Source organism: Trematomus bernacchii, unplaced genomic scaffold (assembly GCF_902827165.1).
Source record: "Trematomus bernacchii unplaced genomic scaffold, fTreBer1.1, whole genome shotgun sequence".
In the NCBI taxonomy this organism is placed as follows: Eukaryota; Metazoa; Chordata; class Actinopteri; order Perciformes; family Nototheniidae; genus Trematomus; species Trematomus bernacchii.
The window spans coordinates 6,324,903-6,344,125 of record NW_022987839.1 but is presented as its reverse complement, the minus strand read 5'-3'; the positions used below and the strand labels follow the sequence as shown (position 1 = coordinate 6,344,125).

Genomic DNA, 19,223 nt, shown 5'->3' with positions numbered 1-19,223 from the left:
GGAGTTCGATTGTTTTCTCCAGAGATTTTGTTTGTACAAAACACCTCATAACTCGCTTTGATAAATGAGAAAGACAGCAAAGAAGAAATGTAAAACAACTATCCATGCGGTTCGGTGATTACAGACTCAGTAAATCAAATCCTAATGGAAAAGACCTTCAACAATGATCATTTATATTGGCCTTGTTTAGTCTGAGTTACGGCTCCTTATTTTCCCACTGAAGGTAAATGGAGAAAGGCTCTCAGTATTCATCACTCCAAATCAACAGAGTAAAAAACGCCAGGTCCCTTAGAAAAAGTGAGGAAAATCTGATTCAGCATGTTAGGGTCAGCTAAAGAAACAGCCCCTTACCTGGAGTGTTGAGGAGGCGGGACTTCCTGCAGTGGTAGGACAGTTCCTGTTCGCAGTACTCTGATTGGCTGATGACGGCCAATAGCTGCTCCTCTTCAGTGGAGTAGTCAAAGTGAACTGAGTGCTGGTTTACCTCTGGAGACGGCCGCACTCTGGTTAGCTCGCTGTTGTTGTGCTGGATCACCATCCATGTGTTCTCCTCTGTGGACAAAAGAAAACACAACCGCTGTTATGAAGAATATTACACTAGATGGTCAAAGGTATTTTAGCTTTCGCTTTAACTCACAAAAAGGACATCATTCAGAGCACTGACAATGTTCTCTATCATCATGATACCAAATGTGTAAAGCATCACGACTTAAAGAGACAGGGAGATGAATGTGGGACAGAGATTAAAGGAGGGAAAGAGAGAGAAGCTTGGAGACAAGAAGGATGGAAGTGGATCAGAGGGGGATGAGTGGAGCATCATCATTTACAATTATGTAAATTGTAATCATAAAAAAATGGAGTGATGATGTGAGAAGAGGTGGAGTATATGTCTGTGTGTGTGTGTGTGTGTGTGTGTGTGTGTGTGTGTGTGTGTGTGTGTGTGTGTGTGTGTGTGTGTGTGTGTGTGTGTGTGTGTGTGTGTGTGTGTGTGTGTGTGTGTGTGAGTCACCTGTCATGTTGCAGTACACCCGTTGCGGTTTGATTGGTCCGCTGCCATCCACGTCGATGTAAAAATGTCCCGACGTGTTGCCGGTGTGTTTGTACGCCTCGCAGGACTGTTCGTACAGAGCTGGAGGAAAATAATGAGATCACATCAAAATGAATCACGTCAACATCAACACATGGACACAGCCTGTCAAATGAGTGAATCCCCCAGGATACTGAAACCATTTAAGGGATTAATAGAGAGAGAGGGAGGGAGATTTGGGTCGTTGGTGGCTGACAGTGCTTTCATGTCTCTTACTTTAGGGTCCCTAAAAGCAGGCTAAACCGTTACAAACACTCCTACCAATGTCCATTAATCTTCTCAACAAACAAAAGTAACGTATAGTTTAAACGTTGGCCTTGGGGTTTGTCCAATAAGGCGTAATTGTCAGTATGTTGTCTGTGTGTACGTGTATGTGCAAACTGTGTACATGTATTGTAAGTCATGTGTGTTGCTTGCTCATAAAGACATGTTTATGAATAATATGCTACCAGAAGGTCTTAAACTATGAAGAGAAGTGAGCTTCATGACAGTGTTAATGGTGAGCAAAACATAAGGAAGGAACTGCATTTCTGCTACTTCATTTAGATTGTGCACTATTGTGAGTTATTCGCTGAGGTTCAGGAGAGGGCGCCGTGCCAGGCACCCAGCAGATCAGAGCTTAGCACGTGACAGGAGAAACAGACAGTCAGTATAGTGTAGGGCCTGGATGACCTTGGGAAGAAGACTGGACCTGTCGGACCTGGACGAAGCCAAGAGGCGTGGGCTCGCCTGTACTCCAATCAGAAATCTACAGCACCTCACTCAGAAATACACATAACCGATCAGAATATGACACCTTTTATCTGTAATAACTATATGAAATGTGTTTTTCCGGTTTTCGGGGCTCTGGAAGGAAGTGTGAGACAGTTAACTGCTTGGAGTGGAAACTGCTCGCGGTCTGTGGATCCCTGATCTCCAGAGACCTCAGCTGAGCAATTATATTCCTTATCACAACTGAAATAAATCAAATTTATTATAACTTTATTTCCTGGTCCGACTCCTTGCTTTTGCAGAGGAATTCTGAAACACAACAAATTGGTGACCCGACGTGATTTCTCTGCAAGGCACAAACAGAAAGGAGCGGTTGATCCCCCTCCGAGGAACTCCCACCTTTTCACTCACACAGGCGCCATAAAATAAAAAACTGTTGTTTATTTAAACCGAATTCTGCATAGTTTAGAGATATACTTTTAGGTGTGAGTGGAGAGTGGAGAACCGAGGAGGTAATAAAATAAAAAGTGTACAGAGATAAAGAGTAAAGTCTATTATAAATATTATAAACAGTTGTGCTGGGGAATACGTGTTTGTGAGTTTGAAAGAGGTCCTCTCGGAGGCACCGGCGCCGTGTGGTGTGAAAGAAAGCCTTTGGAAGGGTACCGGGGGCCAGCCGGTGGTTAAACCGTTAAGATACACTTAGACGAAGTTCCAAGAGGCCAGTATTGCTCAAAGAGTTTAGATACTGTAGGATTACGTAGCTGCAGCGACGGCTCGGCTATTGTCCCCATATTGTCTCCTAGTCGGTGGTGAAACGGAAAAGAGAGGCTGAGCAAAGAAAAAGCTAAAAAAAACAAAAAACATACTAGCTCAGTGGAGAAAAAGCCAAAGAAAATAAAACAGAATGAAAACTGGAAAAGGGTGTTGTTAAATGGAATTAAAAGTGTGTTACTAAATAGAGTTAAAAGTGTAGAAATACCGAGCAAAAGGAGAAGTATATAATAGGGAAAGAGGAACAAGGGAGAAGTAACAGATAAGAAAGGAATGAGGAAGTAGGTAAAAGTACATCTGGTGGCCAAGGGAAGGTGGTGCACCAAATAAGAGCAAAGTGAAATATTTCTAGACCTGGTGGACAGAGTCAGTAATACAAGTAAAGTCAAAACCCACTCAAAACTGTGGCAGATACGATACATTGCATTAATTCTTAAATATAGCATATATATATTGTTTTGTTTCTTCATATATACATTATATAATACATCTCAGTCAGAACTAAAACCTCACACTAGTGTTCAAATGTAGAACTATTACATTTAGCACATATTTGTATACTTAAAGCATTACACATAAATCTTTTTTATCAGAAGTACAAAAGGGATTCGTAATTAATCCATAATAATTTCAAGAATCTTTAGAGTGTAAACAGATAGGGAAAAACACATTTTACACTCAAACAATTTGCATGTCTGGATTATGGACAGGGCATTTAGATAAGACGAATAAGTGTTCACTAAAAGTGATAATATTCATAATTATAAACATAGGCCTACTCTTGAATCAATTTACATTTCTGTGAATGCTCTGCTGGTTTTTACTGATGTTCTAAGTAACAGTGGCATTTGAACGGGGAATATATGGGCACGTTCTTTTTGTAGTGTGTGAAAGATATGGTGCTTGTAACATGTGAGTATTTCAATTTATAGGAGAAAATGGTTTCCTGAAAGAGTTATTTTGGGTAAATATGTTACAATGGTTGAAATAATTTTTAGAAGGAGTTCTTGTAATATGATTAGGGGACATTCATTTTGTTGTTTAGATGGCATTTAAAAACCAAGACAGATAGTATGATTAGAAACAGACAGAGTGGAAAGGGTTGGATTTATTTAACCTCAGTATGCTAGGATTTCTATAGGTAATGTGTGCCGAGACCTGGACTGTCCCTCTGCATCAGACGGCTAAGACCCTGACCCGCCTGACCTAACCCAAGCAGGAGACTGCTCCTTCTCCATCGAATAGACAGAGAACCAGAGCTGAACCAACAACAACAAGGCTGCATCCAGAACTGCAGCCAGAACCATCTCCACCTGTGACAGCCATATCGTATCATGTCCTATCGTATCCTATCGTATCCTATCGTGTCCTATCGTGTCCTATCGTGTCATATCGTGTCCTATCGTGTCCTATCGTATCCTATCGTATCCTATCGTATCCTATCGTGTCCTATCGTATCCTATCGTATCCTATCGTATCCTATTGTATCCTATCGTGTCCTATCCTATCCTATCGTATCCTATCGTATTGTATCCTATCGTGTCCTATCGTGTCCTATCGTATCCTATCGTATCCTATCGTACCGTATCCTATCGTGTCCTATCGTGTCCTATCGTGTCCTATCGTATCCTATCGTGTCCTATCGTGTCATATCTTGTCGTATTGTGTCCTCTCGTGTCCTATCGTGTCATATCGTGTCCTATTGTATCCTATCGTATCCTATCGTATCCTATCGTATCCTATCGTATCCTATTGTATCCTATCGTGTCCTATCCTATCCTATCGTATCCTATCGTATCCTATCGTGTCCTATCGTGTCCTATCGTGTCCTATCGTGTCCTATCGTATCCTATCGTGTCCTATCGTGTCCTATCGTGTCATATCGTGTCCTATCGTGTCCTATCGTATCCTATCGTATCCTATCGTGTCCTATCGTGTCCTATCGTGTCATATCGTGTCCTATCGTGTTCTATCGTATCCTATCGTATCCTATCGTATCCTATCGTGTCCTATCGTATCCTATCGTATCCTATCGTATCCTATTGTATCCTATCGTGTCCTATCCTATCCTATCGTATCCTATCGTATTGTATCCTATCGTGTCCTATCGTGTCCTATCGTATCCTATCGTATCCTATCGTACCGTATCCTATCGTGTCCTATCGTGTCCTATCGTGTCCTATCGTGTCCTATCGTATCCTATCGTGTCCTATCGTGTCATATCTTGTCCTATTGTGTCCTCTCGTGTCCTATCGTGTCCTATCGTGTCATATCGTGTCCTATTGTATCCTATCGTATCCTATCGTGTCATATCGTGTCCTATCGTGTCCTATCGTATCCTATCGTATCCTATCGTGTCCTATCGTGTCCTATCGTGTCATATCGTGTCCTATCGTGTCCTATCGTATCCTATCGTATCCTATCGTATCCTATCGTGTCCTATCGTATCCTATCGTATCCTATCGTATCCTATTGTATCCTATCGTGTCCTATCCTATCCTATCGTATTGTATCCTATCGTGTCCTATCGTGTCCTATCGTATCCTATCGTATCCTATCGTACCGTATCCTATCGTGTCCTATCGTGTCCTATCGTGTCCTATCGTGTCCTATCGTATCCTATCGTGTCCTATCGTGTCATATCTTGTCCTATTGTGTCCTCTCGTGTCCTATCGTGTCCTATCGTGTCATACCGTGTCCTATTGTATCCTATCGTATCCTATCGTATCCTATTGTATCCTATCGTGTCCTATCCTATCCTATCGTATCCTATCGTATCCTATCGTATCCTATCGTGTCCTATCCTATCGTATCCTATCGTATTGTATCCTATCGTGTCCTATCGTGTCCTATCGTATCCTATCGTGTCCTATCGTGTCCTATCGTGTCCTATCGTATCCTATCGTGTCCTATCGTGTCCTCTCGTGTCCTCTCGTGTCCTATCGTGTCCTATCGTAGGTTTTAATCTGGCTCTGCTTCCCAGTGGTTACTATATGTGCTGCTGTTTGACTCACGGCTGTGGCAAATGGCTCCGCTGTAGCCGCTGTCAGAGCAGTTACAGTGGAAGACGGTCCAGGACTGACTGCAGCGGCCCGCCATGTTCACACCGACTGGGAGAACACCTGAGAGAGAGGGACGCAGAGAAAGAGATGTTCACAAATAACAGACTGAGTGCTCATAGCCTGACCATAGAAACAGGTAAAAGAAAGCATGGCTGCCAAAAGAGGAGCAATTAGGCCAAAAGTGTGGAGGACCGAGAGTCTAGGAAGTGAAAGGACATTTTTGTGGTCAAACGGTGGTACTACAGTTCTGTTGTAGTTTGTGATGTAATTTGAGTCCAAAAATACTTTTTCCCATTGACTTACATTGGGAAAGAGACGTTGCTAAATCAGCTTATTGGGCTCCATGAACACCCTCTCTGTGTTCTTTTTCCATTATAACATCCTGCAGAATAATCAATAAGTAAAGGAACGAGGGGTTGGAGGAGCTTGTTATAGATGAATTTGTTGGTTCACGTTCAAAATAAGTATCTTATTCTGTTATTCTGCTTTGTTCAAAATGTATGTGAACACATCAACGTATTCCAATTGTACGTATATGTATAGTGGTTTATTGTAATTGTCCAATGCTTTGGCAACATGTCATTGTGTTCATGCCAATAGAGCTTTAAGAATTTGAGAGAGAGAGACTGGAAAGTGTATCCAAAAGTTTCAGTCCCTAATTCAATCCTGACAGACACTTGAAGGATTTCTCTGCCTTGTCAAGACAGAGAAAAACTTTTTTATTATCTATTCTTTTATATACATATACTGAGACACCAGCTTAAAAATGTTCTTGTGTTGGCACCTTGAACATATCTGCAGACTTTACTGCCAAAAACCTTTCAGGAGGACAAAAGCAGCCGATGCCAAAAAACACCTTTCATCCATTATTGTCAAGAGAAATAAACTTTGTTTGAAAAAGCTGCTGAAGGGTCCCTTGTGTTTTTGTGAGTCATTTATCTCTGAACGAGTCAGCAGGCGTATTGTGTTTGTGGACATGAAACAATATGATAATAGGTTGTGATGATTGTCAAAGAAGTGCCTTCAAACTCTCACTTTCCTCACAAAAACAAAGTGTGCTTGAAATACATTAAAACATTACATAAGGCTTTTCATTTAATGGTCAGAAAGCAATTCAAATTATGTTTACTCGAGCCTATTTGTTTCATGGCTTAATGTGTGTAGGAGGGTCAGGAATATTGGAAATAATAGAAAGAGAATATGTTTCAGCTTTAGTATTTGTAAGAGGTCATATTTTCCATTTAGTTGTGGGAGGTTTTGAAAACATTTCTCTGAAACATTTAGTTTTTGATGGTGACAGGAAAGACAGTTCAACCGAACCATTTCCAACCCTTCTGACAGGGATACAAATAAGCCTGTCCTTTTGAATGAATAAACAATGTTAATCGTGCACAGCCATCTTTACATTATCAAGTTTGGGGAAAATCTTGTCGAGAGGTCAAAATAACTGTATCAGGGTGAGTCGTTTTTTTGTTTTTGATTGACAAACAACTCCCCAAAAGTACAAAGTCCAATGTTACCGGGACCTTTTTTATTATTATTTTTGGTGGTTTTCCCTTTCCTGTAGGTTTTTGTGCATGTAAATGGTCTGCAAAGGCTAAAATCCCAAAGTTCCCTCAGTGTTGTTTGAAACTTGGGTAACAATAGATACCTTGTCTTTTTAATGTAAACCAAATCTACTTAGAGGTACCAAAAAATAACCTGAACTCAACCTGAACACACAAGTACTGTAATAATAATAAAAACCTTGCTCTAATCACATTTAATCATTCCTCACTTTTAGCTTTTATGAGTGTACATTGTGTTGCTTTCTGCGAGGCCGACTCTTTTATTTAGATAAAAGCGCTGTGTCAGCAGCCTGTCAGCCTGCTGGTGTGTGATTTTTACCTCCATTTATCTCCACACCGCTGTTTGAGCTATTTATTTAGTATTCACATTAAATTCACATTCATTTTAACCAAAGCTACGGCTGCCTGCTGCTGTCTGATTCGTTATGCTGACTTTTAGTGTGCTAGTAAGTAGTGACATCTATTTGTTAATATAGATTTTTTTTTTGTGGTGGAATTCATTTTTTTATTGAGCCATGATAATGAAGATGATTGTGATGATAAATAAATGGTATTTTTAAGAAAAATAAGTAAAACATCATACCCCACATACAATAATACGATAAATAAAATCCCCCTCCAACCCTTTTTCCCAATCAACACATATTCCAGGCACAATTACACACTGCCACCCCCAAACATATATCAAGAGAACACAATATTGAAAGCGTCTGAAAACTAGTTTCTCCTGCTGAGACAGTTATACATAGACAAACTCTTTCAGACTTCAAATAGCTCATTTTAAACCACACATCCATTAAAGATTTCATTTCAGAAATGTATTGACAGCACAAAAAATAACTGTCCCGTAATGCCACTGAAATACAATAAAAAACTCCAACAGAACCCCGTTCCCATCTTCATCAACATGCATAGTTGAAAGTCAAAATATATTTTTCTCATGCTGCCTGTGCTACAGCACCTCTTTTCACCCTCTGTCTGAAACCAGAGTCCAGTCTGCTCTGATTGGTTAGCTGGCCGGCTCTGTTGAGATTGGTCAACCGCTTAAAGATTTCCTGCCCCCTTAGCCTATCACGTACAATGTGTTGGAGCACTAGCCAGTAGAAGCGCAAGTGTTACGTAGTGATGTCACTATGTTCTGGAAGTAAACAAAGGAGACGTTTCAGGCAGGAGGGGGAATGTGTGGGAGAGAAACTCTGCAGACAATTACCATGACCAAAAACCTATATAACGCACGACAAGAAAGGGAAAACCACAGAAAATGTGGACTATAAAAGCTAACAGAAGTAACCAGGATGGCCGAGTGGTTAAGGCGTTGGACTTAAGATCCAATGGGCATCAGCCCTCGTGGGTTCGAACCCCACTCCTGGTAAATTAAAGTATTATTGAAATGAATTAGGGCAGATTGCATAATGGCAACATCAGAGGTAGTAGATGAGCAACACTAGTTGGGTTTCTTAAGGAAATTATCAGCAAATTAGCTTAATTCCCTGGTGGTATTTCTACAGGAGAAGTTTGTTCTTTGACAAACCCGACGACATGAATAAGTCTACACATTGATGATTTGAGGAATTTAAACATTGGTTTAAAAACACCAGAATGGATTCATCCCACTCCTGGTACAGTAATGACTTGTCGAGTGTAATTGTGAGGCTGCTTGTGTGTTTGAACTCTAGTTGAGATGTTAATGGAGTGTTTGCATTAGCTAATAACAACCTTTGCTGCTGGCAACGATAACAGAGCACACACATACACATCCTTGCAGAGTAATAACCTGTTCTGAAGTATGGCAGTGAGTCCATTTGCCAACTGATTTTACAGTGCAATATATCTGAGCGGTATTGCAGCGAGAGAGCATAAGGATAATGTTCTATCTATTTTGACTGGAAAACAGGCCTTTTGTGGGTGTGTGTCAGTGAGCAGTCAGATCTGTGCAATGACTGTATAATAATCTAATTAATGCAAAAACAGGGAGGCATTTAATTAAAAGCACTCGAGCAGATTCTCCTTATCTTGCAAGGATGTGTGGTTAGTTCAATATTAATGTGCATGTTAGTGTGAACAATCAAAATGACTGTATATGTGTGTCTGTTTTTCTGTGTGTGTGTTTGTGTGTGTGTGTGTGTGTGTATGTATGTGTGTGTTGCACCCGAGGGAAGGGTTTATAATTGCTGTAATTGTCTCATAATTGTGCTGCTATTTGGCGTGTCACCCAAACAGAAAACCGATTTGTTCTACACTCCCTCCCTAATCTCTCTCTTTTTCTGCTCCTTATGCTGGAGCTATCTCTGCAGTCTTATATTCTCGCTGATGAGACATATATTCATACTATAATTTATCATCATTGAGATTAACACTGTTTAGTCAAATATGCTGCTCTTATTATCCTAAATAAACGTACCTTTGACCTTCCTTTGCATTTCATGTAACTGATTGGTTTGAGGGTTTGAGTCAAATCAACCTACTGTTAGGACACGTGTGATCACAGTTGTGAAATATTCTGTTCATTTTTAGGTTATTTATTATTTATATACATATTTTGTTCCTCTGTGAATGTTTACATGCTTTAAAGTTCAAAAAAGTATTTATTTTTCTCGTTAGATAGAAGACAACAGAAATCACCAGGATGGCCGAGTGGTTAAGGCGTTGGACTTAAGATCCAATGGGCATCAGCCCTCGTGGGTTCGAACCCCACTCCTGGTAAATTAAGTATTAATTAAGCAGATTTCATAATGGCAACACCAGTTGGAGTTTAACTTAATTCCCTGGTGGTCCTTAATAGGAAAAGTCTGTCCTTTGATACTCATGAAAAGCCAGATAACAACATGATTTAATCTACAAATGAATGATTTAAACCACGAGGACTTGTTGTGAGTGGGTTTAAATCCCACTCCTGGTACAGTATGAATTTAAAAACCAAACAGTGGAAAGGATGCCAAACCTATATATTGGATATTGTAACAGAGCTAACAAAAGCTTTCTCAACGTTGGATTCTTTGAGAACTGAAAGCAAGGTTTGGAACTGGTTAGCATTGCATTTTGTCTGCAAACGCTCAAGGCTGATTTGGGAAGTTTGTAGGTGTAATAGCAAAGCACAATATGTGTGTCTTAACAGATATTAATGAACATATTTTGGGAAACTGACCTGTCAATGATTCCACACATATCTATCTGCAGGTTGCTGTAGATTCCCAGCTGCTTTTTCTGCACCATGATCAGATCCACGATTTGGTCGTCCAAAGTTAAGAGACGCATGCATCCCTGGAAGATATTGAAGGGGTTTCTGCACTCCTGCCTATCGTTTTCAGGAGGACAACCTAAAAAGAAAAAAAGAGCTCTTACAAAAGACAGTCATTCTCCAAACATAAACAATTCTGTCAAATAAAACATGTTTTCAGAGGTGACACAAAGATATATCAAAGTCAAAGTCAACTCTATTGTCAATCTTCCAGTTTGTGTGACAGACAGAGAGATCGAAATACCGTTTCCCACAATCCCGATTATAAAAAAAAATGTATATAAAAAATATATTACTTGATTACAACGTGACCTGTGAGTATAATTGTATTTAGCTGCCAAAATCAAAAACTGCATGATAGTTAAACATGTAGTTCTCTGGGGAACACCTCTGTAAAAAAAATCACAATTTACTTTTCTTAACTATTTCTTAACATCTTAAACTCCCACAGAGCTGTTTGATGCTGGACAGGTTGAAATTGCATCATACCACCAAAGAAGAGGTGACTTTCTACAGTGACAGGAAATGAATGAGTGGCGTGAGCGCTGCCTCCTTTCTCTTTATCCACGATGATGCTCAGACGACCTCGTCTGGAGTTCAGATCCACCGAATGCCACTGACCGTCATTCAGAGCAGAACCTACAAAACAATACCAATTAACACACACCCTGCTAAAAATGTGACTTTTTCCCCTTCATATAGTATGTACATGGTTCCATTTAGACCAGGGGTGTCCAAACCTTTTTCACCGAGAGCCACATACAGAAAGATATACGAAGGGCTGGGCCACTCACTAGAGGGGAGGTGTATTGCCTCATACTGTAAGTTCAGTTATAAGTTCAAATCAATCAAATATAGTTAAATGATGCTTGTGAGTGTAGGCAGTTCATTCCTCAAAAGAGAAGCCTCAGATTGATTATAATAAGGAGAAATAGGAAGGGTGTATTTCAAGCTTGTTATTTAAATACTGTAAGTCATTAGCCTTTTCTTATCAACTAAGATATGTTAGAAAATGTTTCCAACTTTAATAAATGAATTTATTTGAAAAGTGGTCCTATTAACACATGAATAATGAATAATGTGTAATATATTTGAACATATATATTTAAGAAGTACAATATAAGACAATAACAAGTTTAATCTGTGGGCCATATTCTATTATACTTTTTTAATTTGCTGAGGGCCGATTCAAAATGGCATGCGGGCCGCATTTAGCCCCAGGGCCGTAGTTTGGACACCCCTTAGACTCTGCAGCAGATGTTGCCAGAGGCTAGACTTAGTACAAATGTATTGAAAAACCATGGGGGAGGTGGGCAGATTGAGTGCAGACCACAAAGGTATCTACTTCCTGCATCCTCTGTGTGATCGATCTGCCAGCAGGCTGTTGCTCTCCTGTGAATCGCTCTGTTGTCAGGAGTTGAGGGAATTAATCAATATCTCATTATCTCCTCTACTTTTCTTACTGGCAATACTCTGCACACCTCAGTCACCGTACAGTGCGATCGGCTGCAGAGGGATTTGGCAATGAGAATAAAACAGTACATCACAAAGTACAAATGGACCTTTTGAACAAAATGCAACTTTAAGAGACTTTGTTAGAGAACTATGTGCTTGTTTGTTCAAACTTTCAAACCAATGTATTAGAGAAACGGTTATAATTGACCTTTTGCATGCATGAGATTTTGACTTTTCACGTCCTACATTTTATTTAATTGATTAATTTGAATGATTATTTTCTTGAAATAAACAACAGATTTTGCTTTGCTATAACCTCTGCTAAAGTCTCCATCTGTTGTATCCAATTAACCCATGCATCAATCAATTCCAAGAGGGGTTCATTTTTACTAGATTATGTCATAAAAGCAACCAGGATGGCCGAGTGGTTAAGGCGTTGGACTTAAGATCCAATGGGCAATCGCCCTCGTGGGTTCGAACCCCACTCCTGGTAGGTATACTGTATTATTAAATCCATTCATGGATTTGGTTCGAGACTACGAGAGAAGTAAAAGCAGAGAAACACCAGTTGCATTTCACTAGACAATGAGCAACAAAAAGAGCAGTCGTTTCAAACCCAGTGAATCATCGAAGCTGTTGGCCAGGCATGTGGCTCTGGTGAGAATGATATAAAGCATTAAAAAAGCAACTTCTGTTATCAACTTCCAAAACCACAAGATTTATTTGTAAAACAAATCTGTCAATTGATACAGGTGTCACCTGCTATTTGAAAAAATCTGATGGCCATACAGGAAAGGTTTGTGAACAGGTTGTCATGTAAGTACAGTGGCTCACTTGTCTCTCTAACACACAGGTTGACATTAACGACTAACTTGTGTGCAACTGTGACTGAAAGAATATTGCTTTTATTTAACTTTTTTTGAAGAAGGGGCAGATAAAATAACATTTTCTTCTCCCTGCTCCTTTTCACCATGCGCTATAAAAATAAACATAAACAACCAGTATAATGGCGCATTTCCACTACACGGCCTCGCTCGGCCTCGCTCGGTATGGCTAGGCCTCGTTAGGACTGGCTCACTTTATGGCGCATTTCCATTACAGTTTAGTAGCTGGGCAGTAACTATAGTAACGCAGTGTAGGCGGAGCCGTGACGTCATCTTCAATGAGAACCCCAGAAAAACAACACAGCCGTTAGCTGTTAGCACTCAGAGCTCACAGCTCCTCATATCTGTTCAGAAACTAGACAAAAGTTAAACAAGTACAAACCACAGACTGCCTGTGTCATGGCGAATACAGTCGCTGCTTTATTTATGTCTGTATAGGCCTTTGTTGTGAGTGTGGACGGTCGGAGCATATACTGCGTTAGCTTAGCCAATCTCCATTTAGAATACACGCATTTTAAAAGGTTTTTCGCCTGCCGTCTGTCTGCAGACTTGACAAAGCATTAATTCATGGTTTTTACTAACCGGTATCAGTATGTTGTTACTTCGGCATCATTTTGAAACGTGTATTACAATTAAATCACGGTCAAATATGTCCATCTTGTTGTAGTTGTAGCCCCCTTGCCAGCGATTCTCTCTCTAGTTTAGCATACTCAGCCCGACTCAGCCTCGTTGTCTCTGGCCCTAGACCCACAATTTTATGAGGCCAGAAAAACTGTGAATTAGGACCCGCCGGCCGGTACTAGGCCAAGTGGAAACGCAACCAAAAACGGGCCGCTGACGTCACAGCCCTCTTAAACCGTGCTCCGCGCTGTAGTGGAAACGCGCCATAAGTGTACATGTTTTTTAGAGTGTACATGTTTTGTTTTAAAATAACTGCCATGTGTGGAATAAACAAATAAATAAAGTGAACTGTTAGCGGTTGGAGGTAGATTTAAAGGTACCTGCACTGAGCTCCAGCAGCGCCCTGCCAGCTTTATGGACCTGCAGCCGGACTCTGGCCTCACTCAGGTAGAGCCAGGCCACGCCCCCTCCCTGAGGCAGGTCAAAGGTCAGCAGAAGCCCCGCCTTGTTCCACGTCCTGAACTGGAACCCGACGGACACGCCCCCTGACGACGACGCCGTGGCCCCCGGCAACTGGAGGAAGCTCTGGGGTCCGGGGAAGGTCACGGCGACGGAAACCGACTCAGCACAAGAAAAGGTGACATTGCCCTGAGAGCGGAGAGAGGACGAGGAGGGAGAGGAAAATGATTACTAGAGAGATAACACAACAGAAACATGAATATTAATCAGTTGCAAAGGGCGTGACTTCTGTCGCAATGATCTCATCAGCAAGTCTCCTTAAGAGGACACCTGTATTACCATAATGATAACAGCAAGGCCGAGAATACGATTAAGAAAGCAAACTCAAAAATAGCAAAGTCACCCAGCGACGAGGGAAAAGACATTAAGTATACAAAAGAAAGAGAACATACAGTAAGCCTAGTGCTACAATATCTCCACATCTCTGTTGCAGTACGTTGTGTTGAGTGGTGGTAATGTCACCAGGCTGCAGCAGAAATATATTACATCTCAAGCTCTCAGCTGGGAGTATCCGCAGCCTGCTATCTTTACAATGCTCAGGAAACACAGATGACATCTAAAAGCCCTTTGTGGTGTACTTGTACGCGATGACCTATAACTCATGCTGGGAGTGGGCACAACAAGTAAAAAGTGAACTTGTAAATCCACAAACGCCTACAGCTCCACAGCACTGACACACCAATCTTCCTTCACCCACACTCTTCGTGTTAATGCCACCTCACAGAGCCATATGAAGCACCATTTAGTCCCTGCATTAAATTGGATCATAACTTTGTGGCTAGTACCTTAACACATAAAATAAAATTGCCTCTATTAGATCTTTAGCCATGCAATTCTTCACTAAGAATTCATGTTTTTCTTGCTGCCTGGGCCTTTCCTGTAATGAGAGAGCACTTATTACTTCCTGTAGGAACGCTTCACAGCCTCTCCCTGATGAGCCTGCGCCACTCATCACGGATGTGGAAACATCTGAAGGTACTAATGGTGTGAGATGAGGGGGCATTAGTAAGAGTCTAACCACCTTCTACACTCTTTTATCCTGGCTTCATTACCCAGGCATCCACAGGACCCTGCACACTGCAGGGCCTGAATGGTAAAGCCAATATGTCACCACTTCGATTCAATCAATTAATCAATTCAATGTCATTCATACAGCCCAAAATCACAAAATATTAATGTCTCCAAGAGGGCTTAACAATCTATAACACATTGATTGAATCCCAGTAGAGACAAAAGGATTCTTATCAAAACACAAATGCACGTTGGCAATTGTTTCGCACAAAATTACCAATAAAAAAACACTTAAATAAAACAACCTTATTACTTTAAACTAAATAAAAATTCACAAAGTGAAAAATTAACATGCTGGTCTTTGGTCATGTTTGTATTTAAGATATTTGTGTTATGGTCATATGTACAGTATATGTTGCACTGTACAATGAAATGTGTACGCTCAGCTCTCCACACCTAAATATGAAAAAAATATACAAACAGCATAAAAATATTCTCAGAATAAAAGTGCATGATAAAACAGAAATGAAATAGGATGTTTAATAATCAGTTAGAAGTCACAAGAGTCACCAAAACACACAACGCAGAATATTTAATACGTGTTTTGAAAGAGTAACTTTCTGAAGGACCACGTTCAGAGGTGGATTTGTGTTAAAGTGCCCAGTGATTGATGCTGTGCCCCCTCAGTGCATGTGGTTGTGTTTAACTAAATGAACTTACCATGAGGGTAACTTGGTGGTCTTTGTGTTTGGCTAGATCTATCAAGTTGAGGCCGTTGAACAACACGTTTTCAAGGCAGCCATGAAAACCCCTCGCTGGTTTCTGAGAGCCGAGGCGCTGGGCTGTCCCCACACTCAGCTGGATGAAGACACAGAGAAACAGAGATATTGAGAGGGTTGCATGCACAATAAATAATAAAAATACAAAACCTACACATGTCTGGCTCTAATATGAGCGTTTAGGGCGTGTATACTGTTGTTTTCCAATTGCATCAAAGTGTGGATGCATGTGTTCTCCTGTGTGTCCTCCCACCTGCTGGATGTGCCAGTGGCTGAACTCTGCAGGGATCTGAATCCTCTCCGTGTGTTTGTCCACAGTGAGGTTGAGGTGAGCGCTGCGCCGCTCCACCGCTAAATGATGCCAATGCTGATCATCCAGCAGACTGCCGAGGGAGGAGAGACGCCGGGGCTCAGAGGAAGAAGTCCTGCCTGGAAGAGAAGAGAAGAGAAGAGGAGAGGTGGAAAGAGTAATGAGGTGAAAAAGGCTGTAGAAAATTGAGATTTTACAAACTTAGAATAAAGTAGTTTTTTTCCATTGTCTGACAATATGTAAAAATAACTTGGCACCAGGCCAATAACATATTATTTACTTTGATGAATAGTTTAATTTCCCCTGTATACAGCATATGTTATGTTTGTATCCATTTTCTTTTACATTTGACTTAAGCATTTTGTTTTACATAAATATTGTTTAATTTTAAATTAATAATGAAGAAAGAATTCACACAAAAAATATAAAGAATAAAAAATAAATGTAAAAGAAAATAGAAGGAGATAGAACAACACACCACACACCCAACGACCCCTTTTTTTTAAACCTACGCACACATATTTAAATGTATTTTATATTTTTCTTGCACATTTATACTTTAACATATTTAATAAATATATGTATTAATTTGTAATAATTTCTATTTTTTTATTTAATAAAAAACTGTCACAAAAAAATGTTCCCCTGGGATGAATAAAATAGTCAGATTCTGAGCTGCGTCGTAGACTCTGTGAACCAAAGCGAAATATGTCATAATGCAGAATATGAGAAACTGCAGCGGAAACATGGCGAGACATCGTTAATGATTGATGAGCAAAGTCCAAATTGGTGGATTCATTTCTGCATCCCCTGCAGTACTGTGGGAGAAACACTGTGTTTCTGCTGAAGAGCTGATGCAGTCACCATTAACAATGCATTAGATCATCTTTAGGGAGACTCAGTTCCAACTTCAAAGAGAGACACAGAGTCACTTTAATGATGATGGACATTTTCTGATATTGCAGTCCATTTTATGAGGTTTATTTGTCTGCAGCTTATATAAAGAAAACAAATTCATCTATATTGAAGAAGAGAAGACATCACAGTGAAATCAATATGAGAATAGCAAGACTTTAAAACAAATAAGATGTTGTTGGATGTAGAAGGAGAGGATCTTATGGTTGTTTCTTTGAATATTTGATTTCATTACTGACTTCATGACTGGAAAGACAACGGTGGAATACATAGGAGAAGTCCATGAATTAATGTTAATATACAGAGATCAAATGTGACTTTTTCTTTGTCGTTCTCTCTTTATTTTCCTCTTACTTTGTGGATGAAGTATCAATTACTTTATAAGTAGAGTTTTCTACTCTTAAGACACACTTCTCCTCCCTGGCCTTCTAGTCAGAGCGGAGCACGACTCCTGACTTTTCCCTGTGTTTTTTATATATCTGCTGTAATTTATTGTCTTTTATTGTGATTGTAGTAATGTGTTTTTATTACATGTACAGCACTTTGGCTCGACCAAAAATCGCTTTTAAATGTGCTTTATAAATAAAACTTGATTTGATTTGATTTGATCAAGGTCAACAGGGATTAAAAATACATTTATCTTGTTTCAAGAAGTGACAGCAATGGTCGCACATGTAGGTTTATGACATGGCAGTAAGTCGTTTGCTTGGTGTGGAATATAAAAAATGCACCGCTGTCTTCTGTGTAAGACCTCCTGTCAGTGAGTCCTTGAGTGAGATTTGTATATGAGTGTTGATGTGGGTCAGCAGAAATCAATAGGTGACTTCCTGATGGGAGCCTCAACGTGCCAGGAAAATATAAAAAAGCGACTGGTCACCATAAAGGAAACATTAAGTCGGATGGCAACACAGAAGAGGGGTCATGGGGTCGAAGAAATAAAGTATATTTACAGAATGAATGTGCACATTAATATCATGGAGATAATATGTTGTTATTAGCTTATTTGATAAGATAAGGGGCGGGACATCTCTAAGCGGTAGACCAATCACAACAGAGCCGGCCAGATGTCACAGGAGAGACACTGAATACTAATATGAACCTGAAAATGAGGGCCCCTCTAAAGATGGATAAAAGAAAGATAAGTATGTATGTATAAAAAAAACACAGGACTGAAAGTTCGACAGAGGAAAAGACAAATATAATGATGCAGGGGTAACAAAAGGTTTTGGGAGTTGTAAAATGCAAAAGAAAGAGGGTGAAGGAGGCAAAGAAAAAGGAAAGGAGTGATGGAGGTAGAGAGATAATGAGGGGAGGGGATGGGTGAATGGATGGATGGAGAAAGTATTTCAGCAGCCAGATGAGAGGTGAGCCATATGGTGATGATTCAGCCAGGCGGCCTCTAGTTTAACCCACACACACACACACACACACACACACACACACACACACACACACACACACACACACACACACACCACACACACACACACACAACACACACACACACACACACACACACCACACACACACACACACACACACACACACACACACAACACACACACACCACACACACCACACACACACACCCACACACACACACACACACACACACACACACACAACACACCACACACACACACACACACACACACACACACACAACACACCCCTATACAGTCTGTAAGCCATGCATCAAGTCCTACAGAGTCCGGCCCTAACACATGCTACAGTGAACGGATACCATCCATCACGGCTGCAACTAGACAGAGACGCAGCAGCGGAGCGAGAGCCGAGGTTTAAACCAATCAGGCGGCAGCGTGCGTGTCGTCCATATCACCCAACCACAACCAATCAGAAGTTATCTCAGGGGGGTTTATATTGTCCTCCACCTTATAGAGAAGTTCTCCACCAGTACGCCCACAGAGAGGCCCACAGATTACATGTCAAGACACTAAATCTCTTCGTGCTGATCAAGTTGTTTCAGCTATGTTTCAATTTTTACCAACAATGTCAACAATATACTGCAAGCTTCTGAAGCCTACCACTTCTCTTGTTTGCCATATCCGTATACCTCCCAATATTTCTGCAGATAAACCTGGTATTCATAGAGATTGTTGTGTTATTCTCCAATGTACAAGACATCTAGCGTTTGAGGCCGTGGCTCCTAAACTATGGAACGCTCTGCCCGCTCACCCACGGTCCGCTGACTCTGTAGACGCTTTGAAATGTCATCTAAAGACATTCCTGTTAGGGCAGGCGTTTGGGTAACTTGTGTGCTTTTATTCT

At 40.6% G+C, this 19,223-nt stretch overlaps 3 non-coding genes and 1 pseudogene across 3 annotated transcripts; 3 read left to right on the top strand and 1 right to left on the bottom strand.

Moving 5' to 3' along the window:
• Positions 1-19,223, bottom strand: part of LOC117500119 — a 104,731-nt pseudogene that overhangs the window by 42,401 nt on the left and 43,107 nt on the right.
• On the top strand, positions 8,492-8,574 carry trnal-uaa. Its single transcript has one exon. It is a non-coding gene; the product is annotated as a tRNA-Leu (tRNA).
• trnal-uaa lies at positions 9,823-9,905 on the top strand. Its single transcript has one exon. It is a non-coding gene; the product is annotated as a tRNA-Leu (tRNA).
• Positions 12,306-12,388, top strand: trnal-uaa. The gene has a single exon. It is a non-coding gene; the product is annotated as a tRNA-Leu (tRNA).